Source organism: Callionymus lyra, chromosome 4, assembly GCF_982586985.1.
Source record: "Callionymus lyra chromosome 4, fCalLyr1.hap1.1, whole genome shotgun sequence".
Taxonomy (NCBI): Eukaryota; Metazoa; Chordata; class Actinopteri; order Syngnathiformes; family Callionymidae; genus Callionymus; species Callionymus lyra.
Window position 1 is genome coordinate 2,416,982 of NC_141821.1, and position 19,422 is coordinate 2,436,403.

Consider the following 19,422-nt stretch of genomic DNA (forward strand, 5'->3'; position numbering starts at 1 on the left):
ACATTGAAAGATGAAAACATCTGAGAAACATCTTCAGTTTAAACAGTTAAATGTTAGATATATATATACTGTATATACATATATATTGTTATATTCACACTTTAACACACACATACACACTAGTTCATGACAATCTTTAAAAGTCTATTCTACCTAATTACTACAAACACCTGAACGCAGCATAATGACTAGTCTGGAGTGCGCCCTCTGCTGGGGAAGTGCTGCAATCGCACAGGTTTACACAATATTGCACGATGATAATTCTTAAAGTACTTAAATCTACATTTATTACTTAAATGTTTTATCAAACATGTTTTTTTGCGATGAAAACAAATATATTTCTGACCAGTGTCAAATCACTTTCCTCCACCAGATGGCAGCAGATCTCTAGAATCGAAACATCATCAACAATCCTTCTCGAAGATGAGGCGGAGCCTCGAGGCAGTTCATGCAACAAAACAAAAACATTTGGTTTTATCGTAAACATCTTTGAACAACAAGTCAATCATCTTGATTTCCCGTTAGAAGAATCATCAAAAGTATATTTCCTTCATTAAAAGCCGCCGTCGAAAGCGTCTCATGAGCTCGAAACCAATCAAACGAGCGGCGACGTGTCGCGCTCTCATGTGTTTATCTTCTGTTCACTTTCATCCGCGACTCCATCACTCACGCCAATATGACGCTCGCGCCAGAGCGGCTCCCAGAACCCGGCGATCCATCATTCAAAGAGTATTAATCAGCGGCTTCATCCAGCCCGAGAATTAGCTCCAGAGCTTCTTCCACATAATGACTTTTTCATCAGCGCAGATGACGAATGCAGATGTTGATGCGACGCAACAAACACACACTTTTCCCTGATTGAATATTTACCAGTTTGCTTGTTCATAATTAAAATTTAAACTTTGTGAAAGTTGGTGTTTTCTCTGATACTTGTGTGATTGTTTGACTTCATAACTGATGGTGATTCTTATGGAGCGCACGGTGGCGCAGTGGTTACGATCATCACAGCAAAGAAGGTTGCTGGTTTGCTTCCCAGGTTCGGGGAGGAGGAAACTTGCAACTCTGGTTTCCTCCCACAGTCCAAAAAAAACATATGGAGCTTGACCCGGAAGCGTGTTCAGGAACCGTCAGAAGATTCTGATCCACAGACCTCAGAGCCCGAGCTGGGGTGTAAGTCTGGATCAGATCACTGATGGAAGGTCTGACCATGAATAGATCTGAAAGTAAGAACCAGAATTTTAAAATGATCCTGAAAGAAACTGGCAGCCAGTGAAGAGTTTGAAGGAGAAATGTGAGTTCTTCTACTAGAGCGGCTCAGAATTCTGGCTGCAGAGTTTAATATGAACTGCAGGCGAGACACATCCTTCTGGTTTAGACACTAAATAAACTGTTACAATAGTGTAAACGACACAAACGCTAAGTATAAGATCCAGATCGTGTTGTGACAACATTTTACTAAGTTTAGAGATTTTTCTCAGTTGAAGGAAACAGTTTTTTGCAGTGTTGAACTAGAAGGTAGAACAAGGTACTAATGGTATTGAAATCCTCCAGAGAACCATGGCCTCAGACTTAGGTGAGCCCTTAGTCAACTCAAAAGACAAACACCAGAGAATGTATATTTCTCTGGACCCAGAAGGATTCGTTTCCAGGGTCACACGAGTGGATCTCAGACCCATCAAGGCCACGGACACTTTCTTGTGTTGGTCCAGGAAAAAGGGAAACTTTGTGCAGAGGTCGCTCGGCGCTGACCCTGATTACGCTGCTGTCACACAGTCCAGCGGCGCCGGCTAATGGTTATTGAGACTCGAGCGCCAACACCAAAGGTCGTGTGTTTGATCCGCAGCAGTCGATACCATCATCGATGGAACCGCCAGAGAAGTGAAGCTTTTTAGCAGCAGAGAAACATCCTGGTACTGCAAGATACGTATGTATGTGTTGTGATGTGTGACTCTGTTGTATCATCAGTGTGTTGTTGTGATGTGTGACTCTATTGTATCATCAGTGTGTTGTTGTGATGTGTGACTCTATTGTATCATCAGTGTGTTGTTGTGATGTGTGACTCTATTGTATCATCAGTGTGTTGTTGTGATGTGTGACTCTGTTGTATCATCAGTGTGTTGTTGTGATGTGTGACTCTGTTGTATCATCAGTGTGTTGTTGTGATGTGTGACTCTATTGTATCATCAGTGTGTTGTTGTGATGTGTGACTCTGTTGTATCATCAGTGTGTTGTTGTGATGTGTGACTCTATTGTATCATCAGTGTGTTGTTGTGATGTGTGACTCTATTGTATCATCAGTGTGTTGTTGTGATGTGTGACTCTGTTGTATCATCAGTGTGTTGTTGTGATGTGTGACTCTGTTGTATCATCAGTGTGTTGTTATGTGTGACTCTATTGTATCATCAGTGTGTGTGTTGTTATGATGTGTGACTCTATTGTATCATCAGTGTGTTGTTGTGATGTGTGACTCTGTTGTATCATCAGTGTGTTGTTGTGATGTGTGACTCTATTGTATCATCAGTGTGTTGTTGTGATGTGTGACTCTGTTGTATCATCAGTGTGTTGTTGTGATGTGTGACTCTGTTGTATCATCAGTGTGTTGTTGTGATGTGTGACTCTATTGTATCATCAGTGTGTTGTTGTGATGTGTGACTCTGTTGTATCATCAGTGTGTTGTTGTGATGTGTGACTCTATTGTATCATCAGTGTGTTGTTGTGATGTGTGACTCTATTGTATCATCAGTGTGTTGTTGTGATGTGTGACTCTGTTGTATCATCAGTGTGTTGTTGTGATGTGTGACTCTGTTGTATCATCAGTGTGTTGTTATGTGTGACTCTATTGTATCATCAGTGTGTGTGTTGTTATGATGTGTGACTCTATTGTATCATCAGTGTGTTGTTGTGATGTGTGACTCTATTGTATCATCAGTGTGTTGTTGTGATGTGTGACTCTATTGTATCATCAGTGTGTTGTTGTGATGTGTGACTCTATTGTATCATCAGTGTGTTGTTGTGATGTGTGGCTCTATTGTATCATCAGTGTGTGTGTTGTTGTGATGTGTGACTCTATTGTATCATCAGCGTGTTGTTGTGATGTGTGGCTCTATTGTATCATCAGTGTGTTGTTGTGATGTGTGACTCTATTGTATCATCAGTGTGTTGTTGTGATGTGTGGCTCTATTGTATCATCAGTGTGTGTGTTGTTGTGATGTGTGACTCTGTTGTATCATCAGTGTGTTGTTGTGATGTGTGACTCTGTTGTATCATCAGTGTGTTGTTGTGATGTGTGACTCTGTTGTATCATCAGTGTGTTGTTGTGATGTGTCACTCTATTGTATCATCAGTGTGTTGTTGTGATGTGTGACTCTGTTGTATCATCAGTGTGTTGTTGTGATGTGTGACTCTGTTGTATCATCAGTGTGTTGTTGTGATGTGTGACTCTATTGTATCATCAGTGTGTTGTTGTGATGTGTGACTCTGTTGTATCATCAGTGTGTTGTTGTGATGTGTGACTCTATTGTATCATCAGTGTGTTGTTGTGATGTGTGACTCTGTTGTATCATCAGTGTGTTGTTGTGATGTGTGACTCTGTTGTATCATCAGTGTGTTGTTGTGATGTGTGACTCTATTGTATCATCAGTGTGTTGTTGTGATGTGTGACTCTATTGTATCATCAGTGTGTTGTTGTGATGTGTGACTCTGTTGTATCATCAGTGTGTTGTTGTGATGTGTGACTCTATTGTATCATCAGTGTGTTGTTGTGATGTGTGACTCTGTTGTATCATCAGTGTGTTGTTGTGATGTGTGACTCTGTTGTATCATCAGTGTGTTGTTATGTGTGACTCTATTGTATCATCAGTGTGTGTGTTGTTATGATGTGTGACTCTATTGTATCATCAGTGTGTTGTTGTGATGTGTGACTCTATTGTATCATCAGTGTGTTGTTGTGATGTGTGGCTCTATTGTATCATCAGTGTGTGTGTTGTTGTGATGTGTGACTCTATTGTATCATCAGCGTGTTGTTGTGATGTGTGGCTCTATTGTATCATCAGTGTGTTGTTGTGATGTGTGACTATTGTATCATCAGTGTGTTGTTGTGATGTGTGACTCTGTTGTATCATCAGTGTGTTGTTGTGATGTGTGACTCTATTGTATCATCAGTGTGTTGTTGTGATGTGTGACTCTATTGTATCATCAGTGTGTTGTTGTGATGTGTGACTCTGTTGTATCATCAGTGTGTTGTTGTGATGTGTGACTATATTGTATCATCAGTGTGTTGTTGTGATGTGTGGCTCTATTGTATCATCAGTGTGTTGTTGTGATGTGTGACTCTATTGTATCATCAGTGTGTTGTTGTGATGTGTGACTCTATTGTATCATCAGTGTGTTGTTGTGATGTGTGACTCTATTGTATCATCAGTGTGTTGTTGTGATGTGTGGCTCTATTGTATCATCAGTGTGTTGTTGTGATGTGTGACTATTGTATCATCAGTGTGTTGTTGTGATGTGTGACTCTGTTGTATCATCAGTGTGTTGTTGTGATGTGTGACTCTATTGTATCATCAGTGTGTTGTTGTGATGTGTGACTCTATTGTATCATCAGTGTGTTGTTGTGATGTGTGACTCTGTTGTATCATCAGTGTGTTTTTGTGATGTGTGACTATATTGTATCATCAGTGTGTTGTTGTGATGTGTGGCTCTATTGTATCATCAGTGTGTTGTTGTGATGTGTGACTCTATTGTATCATCAGTGTGATGTTGTGATGTGTGGCTCTATTGTATCATCAGTGTGTTGTTGTGATGTGTGACTCTATTGTATCATCAGTGTGTTGTTGTGATGTGTGGCTCTATTGTATCATCAGTGTGTGTGTTGTTGTGATGTGTGACTCTATTGTATCATCAGTGTCTGTGTTGTTGTGATGTGTGACTCTATTGTATCATCAGTGTGTTGTCGTGATGTGTGACTCTATTGTATCATCAGTGTGTGTGTGTTGTTGTGATGTGTGACTCTATTGTATCATCAGTGTGTTGTTGTGATGTGTGGCTCTTTTGTATCATCAGTAAGTGTGTGTTAAAGCGTGTATGTGCGTGTGTGTTGTTGTGATGTGTGACATGATTGATTGTAACATTTGTGTAGTTGTTTGATGTTGTGTTACCACTCACAGTGAACCACAACCACATACAACAGATATTAACAAAGTTATTGTGTTATCGTCACGAAAGGAAACATCGTCTCGTTGTCGTCGCACAAGTGTGTGAAGAGAGAACGACAACACAACCGCGGACACTCGTGTTGTCGTGACGAACAGAAGCTCACAGTGTGAAACAAACACACACCTGCAGGGAAACTTCTCAAGTCATTAGAGGGAAATGAAAGAACATATTTGTGCGACGTCGTGCTGCGACTCTTTCATCTGAAGAGAGAAGAAAAATGTCAAAATTAAACCGGTGTCGAGTTGTGTGTCGTTTATTGTTATTCATGGTCGGAGTGATGGACAGACACACACCAACATGTGTACACAACAAACGCTCACAAACACCAGAGCGCACAGAAGAAGCAGTGAAGCGAGTACACAAACATGAGTGCAGGAAACTAATAACTGGAGGAAAGCTAACAAACACAAGCTTAAACAACACACAGTACACACAACAACCAGCAGCACACACACAAAGAACAACACAAAACCCATGAGCAGAAACTCATCCAACAAAAACAAACACAAGTGATTACAAAATAAGCAATAAAACACACAAGGCTCTCAAAACACACCTGATAATACAGAGTGAGACAGGTGAACATCAGAGAGTGAGACAGGTGAACATTAGAGAGTGAGACAGATACACATCAGAGAGTGAGACGGGTGAGAATCAGAGAGTGAGACGGGTGAGAATCAGAGAGTGAGACGGGTGAGAATCAGAGAGTGAGATGGGTGAGAATCAGAGAGTGAGACGGGTGAACATCATAGAGTGAGACGGGTGAACATCAGAGAGTGAGACGGGCGAACATGATAGAGCGAGACGGGCGAACATCATAGAGCGAGACGGGCGAACATCATAGAGTGAGATGGGCGAACATCAGAGAGTGAGACGGGCGAACATCAGAGAGTGAGACGGGCGAACATCAGAGAGTGAGACGGGCGAACATCCGAGAGTGAGACGGGTGAGAATCAGAGAGTGAGACGGGTGAGAATCAGAGAGTGAGACGGGTGAACATCCGAGAGTGAGACGGGTGAACATCAGAGAGTGAGATGGGCGAACATCAGAGAGTGAGACGGGCGAACATCAGAGAGTGAGACGGGCGAACATCATAGAGTGAGACGGGCGAACATCAGAGAGTGAGACGGGCGAACATCAGAGAGTGAGACAGGTGAACATGATAGAGTGAGACGGGCGAACATCAGAGAGTGAGACGGGCGAACATCCGAGAGTGAGACGGGTGAGAATCAGAGAGTGAGACGGGTGAACATCCGAGAGTGAGACGGGCGAACATCAGAGAGTGAGACGGGCGAACATCAGAGAGTGAGACGGGCGAACATCAGAGAGTGAGACGGGCGAACATCAGAGAGTGAGACGGGCGAACATCAGAGAGTGAGACGGGCGAACATCAGAGAGTGAGACGGGCGAACATCAGAGAGTGAGACGGGCGAACATCCGAGAGTGAGACGGGTGAGAATCAGAGAGTGAGACGGGTGAACATCCGAGAGTGAGACGGGTGAACATCAGAGAGTGAGACGGGCGAACATCCGAGAGTGAGACGGGCGAACATCCGAGAATGAGACGGGTGAGAATCAGAGAGTGAGACGGGCGAACATGATAGAGTGAGACGGGCGAACATCAGAGAGTGAGACGGGCGAACATCCGAGAATGAGACGGGTGAGAATCAGAGAGTGAGACGGGTGAACATCCGAGAGTGAGACGGGTGAACATCAGAGAGTGAGACGGGCGAACATCCGAGAGTGAGACGGGTGAGAATCAGAGAGTGAGACAGGTGAACATCCGAGAGTGAGACGGGTGAACATCAGAGAGTGAGACGGGTGAACATCCGAGAGTGAGACGGGTGAACATCAGAGAGTGAGACGGGCGAACATCCGAGAGTGAGACGGGCGAACATCCGAGAATGAGACGGGTGAGAATCAGAGGGTGAGACGGGCGAACATCAGAGAGTGAGACGGGTGAGAATCAGAGAGTGAGACGGGTGAACATCCGAGAGTGAGACGGGCGAACATCCGAGAATGAGACGGGCGAACATCCGAGAATGAGACGGGTGAGAATCAGAGAGTGAGACGGGTGAACATCCGAGAGTGAGACGGGTGAACATCAGAGAGTGAGACGGGTGAACATCAGAGAGTGAGACGGGCGAACATCCGAGAGTGAGACGGGTGAGAATCAGAGAGTGAGACGGGTGAACATCCGAGAGTGAGACGGGTGAACATCAGAGAGTGAGACGGGTGAACATCCGAGAGTGAGACGGGTGAACATCAGAGAGTGAGACGGGTGAACAGTGAACATCCGAGAGTGAGACGGGTGAACATCCGAGAGTGAGACGGGTGAACATCCGAGAGTGAGACGGGTGAACATCAGAGAGTGAGACGGGTGAACATCAGAGAGTGAGACGGGCGAACATCCGAGAGTGAGACGGGTGAGAATCAGAGAGTGAGACGGGTGAACATCCGAGAGTGAGACGGGCGAACATCAGAGAGTGAGACGGGCGAACATCCGAGAATGAGACGGGTGAGAATCAGAGAGTGAGACGGGTGAACATCCGAGAGTGAGACGGGTGAACATCAGAGAGTGAGAAGGGCGAACATCCGAGAGTGAGACAGGTGAGAATCAGAGAGTGAGACGGGTGAACATCCGAGAGTGAGACGGGTGAACATCAGAGAGTGAGACGGGTGAACATCCGAGAGTGAGACGGGTGAACATCAGAGAGTGAGACGGGCGAACATCCGAGAGTGAGACGGGCGAACATCCGAGAATGAGACGGGTGAGAATCAGAGAGTGAGACGGGCGAACATGATAGAGTGAGACGGGCGAACATCAGAGAGTGAGACGGGCGAACATCCGAGAATGAGACGGGTGAGAATCAGAGAGTGAGACGGGTGAACATCCGAGAGTGAGACGGGTGAACATCAGAGAGTGAGACGGGTGAACATCAGAGAGTGAGACGGGCGAACATCCGAGAGTGAGACGGGTGAGAATCAGAGAGTGAGACGGGTGAACATCCGAGAGTGAGACGGGTGAACATCAGAGAGTGAGACGGGTGAACATCCGAGAGTGAGACGGGTGAACATCAGAGAGTGAGACGGGCGAACATCCGAGAGTGAGACGGGCGAACATCCGAGAATGAGACGGGTGAGAATCAGAGAGTGAGACGGGCGAACATGATAGAGTGAGACGGGCGAACATCAGAGAGTGAGACGGGCGAACATCCGAGAATGAGACGGGTGAGAATCAGAGAGTGAGACGGGTGAACATCCAAGAGTGAGACGGGTGAACATCAGAGAGTGAGACGGGTGAACATCAGAGAGTGAGACGGGTGAACATCAGAGAGTGAGACGGGCGAACATCCGAGAGTGAGACGGGTGAGAATCAGAGAGTGAGACGGGTGAACATCCGAGAGTGAGACGGGTGAACATCAGAGAGTGAGACGGGTGAACATCCGAGAGTGAGACGGGTGAACATCAGAGAGTGAGACGGGTGAACATCCGAGAGTGAGACGGGTGAACATCCGAGAGTGAGACGGGTGAACATCCGAGAGTGAGACGGGTGAACATCAGAGAGTGAGACGGGTGAACATCAGAGAGTGAGACGGGTGAACATCCGAGAGTGAGACGGGTGAGAATCAGAGAGTGAGACGGGTGAACATCCGAGAGTGAGACGGGTGAACATCAGAGAGTGAGACGGGTGAACATCCGAGAGTGAGACGGGTGAACATCCGAGAGTGAGACGGGTGAACATCAGAGAGTGAGACGGGTGAACATCAGAGAGCTTCAGCTTCTTCCTGCTGCAGCTTCACATTTGTTTATCTTGATCATCGTTGCTCATGGCTACGTTTAAAACCCATGTATTCCAGCTATGATTAGAAAAGACTTGTTGAAACGACATGAATATATTTATATATATATACAAATATAATATACTATAGTATACTTCCAGAAGATGAAAGTAAAAACTGCAGTAACAAATATTTGCTCAAAAACAGCACAAGAGTCATCGCTGCCCCCTGCTGGCGCCTGCTGTCATAGCAGTGAGTGTGTGCGGCGCCGAGACGACAGTGTGTTTAGCGGCGGCTCGGCCTCTCGCGGCGAGATTAGCGAGCGCACGGACGGACGGCGGTTTCTAATCACCCACAGGGACGAGCGATGGAAACGCCGGAGCAGAGGCTGCTGGGAGTTTTGCTGCTCACGGGTAAATACAGACGCCGGTTCAAGAACGAGACTCTTCGTCCCATGGATCAGCCGATCACCTCGTCAAGGTTCTAGGAACCTGAGGTTGGTCCTGAAGACCAGAGAAGACTTGTCACGGTGCATGTTAGTCCACAAGGTCTAGACTAGACTAGTGTTCCTGCTAAAATAAACAATAATCAAGAACAAAACAGTTCCTGCTCGACTGAACGCTCGTGCTTCCACGAGGCACTGGTGGACTTACCAGACACAAAGAAGTCTGGATCTGGTCCATGGACACACACGGACCTACCTTTGTTTGTGACGTCACTCTCGGAACCATCAGCGCGACAGAGACACCGCGGCTCAGGAAAATACAACGTTCGATCTGGGTTAGGAGTCTGGAGACAAAAACCTCTTCACATCTTTTACATCCTGGACTCTCCAACGTTCCTCCACCAGAGAGGGTCTCGGGTCGTTGCAGCTCCATCATGTTCTGGCTACGATTAAGTGGGATATACCGTCCTAGCTACACAGGGCAAGAGGCTCAGATGCCCTTTTCTGTTGTCCACAAAAGTATATAAACACTATTAGACATATCAGATTAAAAGGCGCACCTTCAATAAATGGCCTATTTTAGAAGTGTTTTCATAAATAGTTTGCACCGGATTATAAGGCGCATAGAATAAAAGATACAGTAAACGTTTGACTGGGGTTAGTTAGGCATCCGCTAGATAAAGCTGAGCTAAAGGGAACGTCAACAAAACATCCAGATAAAGTCAATCTTTATCAAGCCTTTTTTGCCATCTCTGTTCACTCCCATGGTAACGATGTTCAAATGATGGTTAAAAGTCTTCAAGCAGCAGCGCGTGAGACTGTGATGTGAGCAGACAAATGTTGAGCAGCAGCAGAGAAGTTGAGCGCATGTATGATGGCTAGAACACACGTGTATGACATGTTGAGCTCGCAGCAGAGTGATTTTGAGCATACAACAACCAAGACACACTCGCTCAAAACGGTGGCATTAATATCACTCTAGACAAATGGCAAATCCCACCCTGTGATGACACATCAGTCGGCGCAGAGTCATAAAAGTGTTTGTTTTTTCATTGTACAAGTCACCCACCAGTTTTTGGAGAAAATTAAAGACTTTTAAGTGTGTCTTATAGTGTGGAAAATACGGTACTGTGTTTTTGTTAGAACTGAATTCTACTCCATCCCTCAACTTGGATGTAATGAATGTCTTCTGCTCGAGTCATGTGTCAAAGAAACTCTCAACACTCTGAAGATCCTCAGATGAACCGGCGACTGCGGAAAAGAACCAACTTCTACTTGATAAACCTTTGAACGTGGATTCTTGTGGTCGAGCGTCGTTTCCGTTCTCACTTCAAATCCATTTCTCTGAACCCCTGCACCCTTGTTTTTGTTGCTGCTGGGATCCATTAATAACAGACGGTTCTAGACTCTCCCGCTCACTCATCAGCGCCGGAGTCTGCCAGAAACAAAAGTCACCATAGATTCTGGTGATGTATCTGCTGTCAGCGCCGGCGCTCGTGCTTTGACCTTTCAGCAGCACCGCGGCCCGAGCTGGTAAGAAAGACTGATGCACTGACGCCGGGATCCGTCACGGAGCAGGAAACAGAACCGCGGCGGTAACTCCGCTTATCGCGCGTTAGCACGTAGCAGTGTAGCCGCGCGGAGTCACGCGGCGAAGTTGAGCGAGGAAACATTAAGTGAGGAGCGAGCGGCGGGAATCGACTCTTTTGTCTGCGCTCAGACAGAACACATCAGCGGCAAATGTGGATTGATTGCTCTGTCACTGTTATCCCTCCCTCGTCCTCCGCCATGAATGCAACGTTTGATTCACTTTTGTTCTTCAGGCTCCGCAGATCTGAGGCACTCGTCGCCCCCTGCTGTGCTCGCCGTCAATTCTTCTTATTTCCTGGCTGTGATTATCTGTAACCACAAGAAAGTTTTCATGTGAAGTTTTGACAATTGGCTTAAAGACACGACGAGGCGTTTGATTTTGTGAACGAGCAACAAGAACAAAGTGCAATAAAAAAGTGCAAGATGAGAAAATCTTAAGATAAAGAACGTGGATCAAAAACAAAGATTAACATAGAATAGAATCATCTTTTCACTTCTGTCCTCAAACTCAAAATTAAACCATCTAATAACATGAGGAATGAAAGAGTCCCTGAGTCTATTCGTGTTGCATCATGAGAGAAGCATTGGTGCTCCATGTGTTCACTGAAACAGTGGTTCCTAACCCCTCGTACCATAAAAAATAAATAAATGTTGTTCTATTTATTATTACATTAATTATTAATCGAATTTGTCTGAACTAACATCAGCGTGTGACTCTCGACTAGGGTTTTGTTCTATGAACCGACTCCTCCCCGGCATCGATACGTGGGGAAGAAGGACAGACACAGGAATGAGTTTTAGAGAAAATGCTCGTTTAGTGAAATAAACAAAAGTCAGAGACAAAACTTAAATGATCACGGACGCTTAGCAAAGCAGAAATCTATCGCACAGACGTCTTTGAGTGACAAGCGCAAAGTTCTAGTATGAATATTCAGGTAAACTCCTCGAGTCACTTGTGCATGTATGACTGGTCAGTGACTCCAAACACTTTTCTTCTAAGATGGCCGTCTCACGTGGTTACTGTGGAATTTTACCACAGTTTATGTCTTCTAGAGAGAATCTGTTTCTCAGTCGACTTACGCAGATGTCTGTCCTTGTCCTTGACTTGCTGGCATCATCTACAGATTGTTGTCTTTCTCAGTGTGTGAGTGTAGGTTTGACCTGAAGAACAGCTGAGCACGTGGATTCAAAAGAGAGGAAATTATTATTTATTATGAATTAAATATGAAAGATTATCAGTTAAACAAGTGATTATTTGAAATGTTGAAATTAAGTTGAGATAATCGATTACAGTTAAGTTGTCATATCCTTACAACACTCATGATGACAACAGAAATTGTGTTATTGTTGTATCCTTGTGTGACAAGCGCGTCACTGACCGGTGCAGGACCAGGGGTCGGAGGTCGAGGCCTTGAGTGTTCGTAAGTCGACGAAGCAGAAACTTTCTTTGGAGACGTGAGATCAGAGAAGTTGAATGAGAAGCAGTCAAGATACAAAGTTTTGCTGCCAGGATGTCAGGAGAAGAGAATCTTTACTGATGAATAATGAATGTGTTTGGATGATTCCTGCTGCGGGGCCAGTCTTGGATGAATCCACACTTCACTTATTTTACTCATTTTTCACACACGAGGATAAGTTTTCAAAACCAGCCACAGAAGAGTGTGAATCCTCCCTCGGGGGGTTTGGATGTGTAAGAAAAAAAAAAACACCTGAAGTTTTCAACGCGTCCTGCTGAGAGTTGAACCGCAGGAGGGAACGTTGTCGTGTCGTCATGGCAGCAGGAAGACGTCAACTGGTGCTGATGCTGACCGTTGTCATGGTACCTGGAGGGGGGGGGGGGGGGGGGGGGGTTAATGGACATCATTACAACGTCTTCAACATCAGACTATTTTAAACACTTCTCTTCCAAGACTGATGTTTCCATGGCACCCCAGGATCCATGTGGCGCAGGTGTTGCTGCCGACCCAGCGACCTGTCGAGAAAACTCCACGTCCAAATGTCAATCACTTCAGACGAACATCTGCTCTGGTCCTCAAAGTCAAACGTAAAAGCAGCAGAAGAACATCTTCTGGGTTTCGTTCATCTTCACCGGATGGTTGAGGGTCGAGCGATTCACTCCAGCGATAGTGAGACAAACAACCACGTTCACACCAGTGATAGTGAGACAAACAACCACATTCACACCAGCGATAGTGAGACAAACAACCACATTCACACCAGCGATAGTGAGACAAACAACCACATTCACACCAGCGATAGTGAGACAAACAACCACGTTCACACCAGCGATAGTGAGACAAACAACCACGTTCACACCAGCGATAGTGAGACAAACAACCACGTTCACACCAGCGATAGTGAGACAAACAACAACGTTCACACCAGTGATAGTGAGACAAACAACAACATTCACACCAGTGATAGTGAGACAAACAACAACGTTCACACCAGTGATAGTGAGACAAACAACCACATTCACACCAGCGATAGTGAGACAAACAACCACATTCACACCAGCGATAGTGAGACAAACAACCACATTCACACCAGCGATAGTGAGACAAACAACCACGTTCACACCAGCGATAGTGAGACAAACAACCACGTTCACACCAGCGATAGTGAGACAAACAACCACGTTCACACCAGCGATAGTGAGACAAACAACCACGTTCACACCAGCGATAGTGAGACAAACAACCACGTTCACACCAGCGATAGTGAGACAAACAACAATGTTCACACCAGTGATAGTGAGACAAACAACAACATTCACACCAGTGATAGTGAGACAAACAACAACGTTCACACCAGTGATAGTGAGACAAACAACAACGTTCACACCAGTGATAGTGAGACAAACAACAACGTTCACTCCAGCGATAGTGAGACAAACAACCACGTTCACACCAGTGATAGTGAGACAAACAACCACGTTCACACCAGTGATAGTGAGACAAACAACGTTCACACCAGTGATAGTGAGACAAACAACAACGTTCACTCCAGTGAGACAAACAACCACGTTCACTCCAGTGATAGTGAGACAAACAACCACGTTCACACCAGCGATAGTGAGACAAACAACCACGTTCACTCCAGTGATAGTGAGACAAACAACCACGTTCACTCCAGTGATAGTGAGACAAACAACCACGTTCACACCAGTGATAGTGAGACAAACAACCACATTCACACCAGCGATAGTGAGACAAACAACCACATTCACACCAGCGATAGTGAGACAAACAACCACGTTCACACCAGCGATAGTGAGACAAACAACAACGTTCACACCAGCGATAGTGAGACAAACAACAACGTTCACACCAGTGATAGTGAGACAAACAACAACGTTCACACCAGCGATAGTGAGACAAACAACCACGTTCACACCAGCGATAGTGAGACAAACAACAACGTTCACTCCAGCGATAGTGAGACAAACAACAACGTTCACACCAGTGATAGTGAGACAAACAACAACGTTCACACCAGTGATAGTGAGACAAACAACAACGTTCACACCAGTGATAGTGAGACAAACAACAACGTTCACACCAGTGATAGTGAGACAAACAACTACGTTCACTCCAGCGATAGTGAGACAAACAACCATGTTCACACCAGTGATAGTGAGACAAACAACCACGTTCACACCAGTGATAGTGAGACAAACAACCACGTTCACTCCAGTGATAGTGAGACAAACAACCACGTTCACTCCAGTGATAGTGAGACAAACAACCACGTTCACACCAGCGATAGTGAGACAAACAACCACGTTCACACCAGTGATAGTGAGACAAACAACCACGTTCACTCCAGTGATGGTGAGACAAACAACCATGTTCACACCAGTGATAGTGAGACAAACAACCACATTCACTCCAGTGATAGTGAGACAAACAACTACGTTCACACCAGTGATAGTGAGACAAACAACAACATTCACTCCAGTGATAGTGAGACAAACAACCACATTCACTCCAGTGATAGTGAGACAAACAACTACGTTCACACCAGTGATAGTGAGACAAACAACAACATTCACTCCAGTGATAGTGAGACAAACTACTACATTCACACCAGTGATAGTGAGACAAACAACCACATTCACTCCAGTGATAGTGAGACAAACAACCACTTTCACTCCAGTGATAGTGAGACAAACAACCACTTTCACTCCAGTGATAGTGAGACAAACAACCACTTTCACTCCAGTGATAGTGAGACAAACAACCACTTTCACTCCAGTGATAGTGAGACAAACAACTACGTTCACACCAGTGATAGTGAGACAAACAACCACATTCACTCCAGTGATAGTGAGACAAACAACCACATTCACTCCAGTGATAGTGAGACAAACAACCACATTCACTCCAGTGATAGTGAGACAAACAACCACGTTCACACCTGTGATAGTGAGACAAACAACCACGTTCACACCTGTGATAGTGAGACAAACAACCACGTTCACACCTGTGATAGTGAGACAAACAACCACGTTCACTCCAGTGATAGTGAGACAAACAACCACATTCACACCAGTGATAGTGAGACAAACAACCACTTTCACTCCAGTGATAGTGAGACAAACAACCACATTCACACCAGTGATAGTGAGACAAACAACCACGTTTACACCAGTGAGACAAACAACCACGTTCATTCCAGTGATAGTGAGACAAACAATATGTTCACATCAGTGATAGTGAGACAAACAACCACGTTCACACCAGTGATAGTGAGACAAAAAAACACATACACACCAGTGATAGTGAGACAAACAACAACGTTCACTCCAGTGAGACAAACAACCACGTTCACTCCAGTGAGACAAACAACCACGTTCATTCCAGTGATAGTGAGACAAACAATATGTTCACATCAGTGATAGTGAGACAAACAACCACGTTCACACCAGTGATAGTGAGACAAAAAAACACATACACACCAGTGATAGTGAGACAAACAACCACGTTCACACCAGTGATAGTGAGACAAACAACTACGTTCACACCAGCGATAGTGAGACAAACAACTACGTTCACACCAGTGATAGTGAGACAAACAACAACGTTCACACCAGTGAGACAAACAACCACGTTCACTCCAGTGATAGTGAGACAAACAACCACGTTCACTCCAGTGATAGTGAGAAAAACAACTACGTTCACACCAGTGATAGTGAGACAAACAACAACGTTCACTCCAGTGAGACAAACAACCACGTTCACTCCAGTGAGACAAACAACCACATTCACTCCAGTGAAACAAACAACCACGTTCACTCCAGTGATAGTGAGACAAACAACCACATTCACATCAGCGATAGTGAGACAAACAACCACGTTCACATCGGTGATAGTGAGACAAACAACCACGTTCACTCCAGTGATAGTGAGACAAACAACCACATTCACACCAGTGATAGTGAGACAAACAACTACGTTCACACCAGTGATAGTGAGACAAACAACCACGTATACATCAGTGATAGTGAGACAAACAACCACGTTCACTACAGTGATAGTGAGACAAACAACAATGTTCACTCCAGTGATAGTGAGACAAACAACAACGTTCACTCCAGTGATAGTGAGACAAATAACTACGTTCACACCAGCGATAGTGAGACAAACAACTACGTTCACTCCAGTGACAGTGAGACAAACAAACACGTATACATCAGTGATAGTGAGACAAACAACCACGTTCACTACAGTGATAGTGAGACAAACAAACACGTATACATCAGTGATAGTGAGACAAACAACCACGTTCACTATAGTGATAGTGAGACAAACAACAACGTTCACTCCAGTGATTGTGAGACAAACAACAACGTTCACTCCAGTGATAGTGAGACAAACAACAACGTTCACTCCAGTGATAGTGAGACAAACAACAACGTTCACTCCAGCGATAGTGAGACAAACAACAACGTTCACACCAGCGATAGTGAGACAAAAAAACTACGTTCACTCCAGTGATAGTGAGACAAACAACCACGTTCACTACAGTGATAGTGAGACAAACAACAACGTTCACTCCAGTGATAGTGAGACAAACAACAACGTTCACTCCAGTGATAGTGAGACAAGCAACCACATTCACACCAGTGATATTAAGACAAACAACCACGTTCACACCAGTGATAGTGAGACAAAAACTACGTTCATTCCAGTGATAGTGAGACAAACAACTATGTTCACACCAGTGATAGTGAGACAAAAAACCACGTTCACACCAGTGATAGTGAGACAAACAACAACGTTCACTCCAGTGATAGTGAGACAAACAACAACGTTCACTCCAGTGATAGTGAGACAAATAACTACGTTCACACCAGCGATAGTGAGACAAACAACTACGTTCACTCCAGTGACAATGAGACAAACAACAACGTTCACTCCAGCGATAGTGAGACAAACAACCACGTTCACACCAGTGATAGTGAGACAAACAACCACGTTCACACCAGTGATAGTGAGACAAACAACCACGTTCACACCAGTGATAGTGAGACAAACAACGTTCACACCAGTGATAGTGAGACAAACAACAACGTTCACTCCAGTGAGACAAACAACCACGTTCACTCCAGTGATAGTGAGACAAACAACCACGTTCACACCAGCGATAGTGAGACAAACAACCACGTTCACTCCAGCGATAGTGAGACAAACAACCACGTTCACACCAGCGATAGTGAGACAAACAACCACGTTCACACCAGCGATAGTGAGACAAACAACCACGTTCACTCCAGTGATAGTGAGACAAACAACCACGTTCACACCAGTGATAGTGAGACAAACAACCACATTCACACCAGCGATAGTGAGACAAACAACCACGTTCACACCAGCGATAGTGAGACAAACAACCACGTTCACACCAGCGATAGTGAGACAAACAACAACGTTCACACCAGCGATAGTGAGACAAACAACAACGTTCACACCAGCGATAGTGAGACAAACAACCACATTCACTCCAGTGATAGTGAGACAAACAACCACTTTCACTCCAGTGATAGTGAGACAAACAACCACTTTCACTCCAGTGATAGTGAGACAAACAACCACTTTCACTCCAGTGATAGTGAGACAAACAACCACTTTCACTCCTGTGATAGTGAGACAAACAACTACGTTCACACCAGTGATAGTGAGACAAACAACCACTTTCACTCCAGTGATAGTGAGACAAACAACCACATTCACTCCAGTGATAGTGAGACAAACAACCACATTCACTCCAGTGATAGTGAGACAAACAACCACGTTCACACCTGTGATAGTGAGACAAACAACCACGTTCACACCTGTGATAGTGAGACAAACAACCACGTTCACTCCAGTGATAGTGAGACAAACAACCACATTCACACCAGTGATAGTGAGACAAACAACCACTTTCACTCCAGTGATAGTGAGACAAACAACCACATTCACACCAGTGATAGTGAGACAAACAACCACGTTTACACCAGTGAGACAAACAACCACGTTCATTCCAGTGATAGTGAGACAAACAACCACGTTCACACCAGTGATAGTGAGACAAAAAAACACATACACACCAGTGATAGTGAGACAAACAACCACGTTCACACCTGTGATAGTGAGACAAACAACCACGTTCACACCTGTGATAGTGAGACAAACAACCACGTTCACACCTGTGATAGTGAGACAAACAACCACGTTCACACCTGTGATAGTGAGACAAACAACCACGTTCACTCCAGTGATAGTGAGACAAACAACCACATTCACACCAGTGATAGTGAGACAAACAACCACATTCACACCAGTGATAGTGAGACAAACAACAACGTTCACTCCAGTGAGACAAACAACCACGTTCACTCCAGTGAGACAAACAACCACGTTCATTCCAGTGATAGTGAGACAAACAATATGTTCACATCAGTGATAGTGAGACAAACAACCACGTTCACACCAGTGATAGTGAGACAAAAAAACACATACACACCAGTGATAGTGAGACAAACAACCACGTTCACACCAGTGATAGTGAGACAAACAACTACGTTCACACCAGCGATAGTGAGACAAACAACTACGTTCACACCAGTGATAGTGAGACAAACAACAACGTTCACACCAGTGAGACAAACAACCACGTTCACTCCAGTGATAGTGAGACAAACAACCACGTTCACTCCAGTGATAGTGAGACAAACAACCACATTCACACCAGCGATAGTGAGACAAACAACCACGTTCACATCGGTGATAGTGAGACAAACAACCACGTTCACTCCAGTGATAGTGAGACAAACAACCACATTCACACCAGTGATAGTGAGACAAACAACCACGTTCACACCAGTGATAGTGAGACAAACAACTAC